Below are 2,354 nucleotides of genomic sequence, written 5' to 3'. Positions count from 1 at the left end.
ACTGACCCCAGGACTTATTCATTTTTAAAGTCTGGTACTTATTCTATCACTCGCTTTTGCCAAACCACTAAGTTATGGGGACATAAACACACCAACACCACTTGTCAAGTGGTGACCTGAGACAAAGAGAGACACACACACACACACACATACATACACACACACATACATACACACACACATACATACACACACACATACATACACACACACATACATACACACACACATACATACACACACACATACATACACACACACATACATACACACACACATACATACACACACACATATACACAATGGGCTTCTTTCAGTTTCTTATTTCTTTATGGCCCACAAGGGGCTACACACAGAGAGGACAAACAAGGACAGACAAAGGGATTAAGTCGTTTATATTGACCCCAGTGCATAACTGGTACTTATTTTATCGACCCCGAAAGGATGAAAGGCAAAGTCGACCTTGGCAGAATTTGAACTCAGAACGTAGTGGCAGACAAAATACCGCTAAGCATTTCGCCCGGCGTGCTAACGATTCTGCCAGCTTGCTGCCCTTTCAGTTTCTGTCTACTTTCTGTCTCCTTTCAGTTTCTGTCTACCAAATCCACTCACAAGGCTTTGGTCAACTCAAAGCTATAGTAGAAGACGCTTGCACAAGGTGCCATGCAGTGGGACTGAACCTGGAACCAATTTGGTTGGGAAGTAAACTTCTTACCACACGGCCATGCTTGCATCAATAATTGTTAAAAGAGGTTGGGCAAGATGTCTTGTGGTGACTGTTTTGGGTTTTTAAGTTGTGACAGCAACACCTTCAGTAACACTAGTGCCAATCCACATTGGCCTAACCTCAGCAAGCTTTCTGTTGAATGAATATTGGTGGTATGGAAAGAGAGGCGAAACTGGCATGAAAGTGGTCTTGAGAGACTGGAGGAGAAACTGGTCTTTCTTGAAAATTCTTGCCCAGGTCTATACAGATATGTGTGTGTGCATATGTGAAGGTATGTGTATGGTTAGCAGTGATTAACAGAGGCCTTACATGAGATAGGCTGTATGGTCAGGATGGAGCAACTTTTGTTATTGGGCCACTGGAGCAAGGGGCATCTTGAGCCAAATAACAGGCTGCTGTTACTACTACTGCTGCTGCTGCTACAACTACTACAACTGCTGCTACTATGGCTGTTACAGCTGCTGCTGCTGCTACTACTACTACTACTACTACTACTACTACTGCTATGGACCAAAGGAGGAGCTCTAGGTGAGTCACACAACCTGCTTGAAACAGCTGTCGAATCTCTCTTCAATTTCTCTCACTGCTTTAAGAAAAAGGAGGGGCACATTAGATAATGCAGTCCTAGATACACAGCATCTTAAAATAAGAGGGGCAGGTCTCAGCTAGAACATCTTTGATCACAAGTTTGTTGGATCAAGGCTGAGCTAGGGCTCATTGAATGCATTTACTCTATAGAAACATTAAACTTAAGGTGGTGAGCTGGCAGAAACGTTAGCATGCTGGGCGAAATGCTTAGCGGTATTTCATCTGCCGTTATGTTCTGAGTTCAAATTCCGCCGAGGTCGACTTTGCCTTTCATCCTTTCGGGGTCAATTAAATAAGTACCAGTTACGCACTGGAGTCGATATAACCGACTTAATCTGTTTGTCTGTCCTTGTTTGTCCCCTCTGTGTGTAGCCCCTTGTGGGCAGTAAAGAAATTAGAAACACTAAACTTTAAAAAGGTAGGGCACTTTAAATAATGTAGTCTGAGATACACTGTGACAGAAAATGAGACTGGAGAGTCATGACTGGAATGTCTTTGGTTATGGGTCTTCTGGATCAGGGATGACCTGGGGTTCATTGATCAAAAGATATTTCTGAGGTCCTCTGACCCTTTAAAGACATCAAGTCTTTAATCCCCTGTATATGTCACAAGGGGATACAAAAAGGTTCAACATTAGATTGCGGCCATGCTAGGGCACTGCCTTGAAGAATTCTAGTTGAATGAATCAAACCTAGTATTTTTATTTATTTCTTAAGCCTGGTACTTATTTTCTTGATCTCCTTTGCCAAACTGTTAGGTCATATGGACATAAACACACCAACACACACAGGCCTCTTTCAGTTTCTGTCCAAATCCACTCACAAGACTTTGGTCGGCCTGAGGCTATAATAGCACTTGCCCAAGGTACCACACAGTGGGACTGAACCCTGAACCATGTGGTTGGGAAGTAAACTTCTCACCACACAGCCACCCTAGTGCCTATATAAATTTATATCTATCCATGCACTTATAGATTGAAAATATTGTTGGCATTCTTTAATTTTCTATTTGATATCTCTTTCTCTCTCACATATGCATG

Source organism: Octopus bimaculoides, chromosome 23, assembly GCF_001194135.2.
Source record: "Octopus bimaculoides isolate UCB-OBI-ISO-001 chromosome 23, ASM119413v2, whole genome shotgun sequence".
Taxonomy (NCBI): Eukaryota; Metazoa; Mollusca; class Cephalopoda; order Octopoda; family Octopodidae; genus Octopus; species Octopus bimaculoides.
This window is presented reverse-complemented; position numbering follows the sequence as displayed.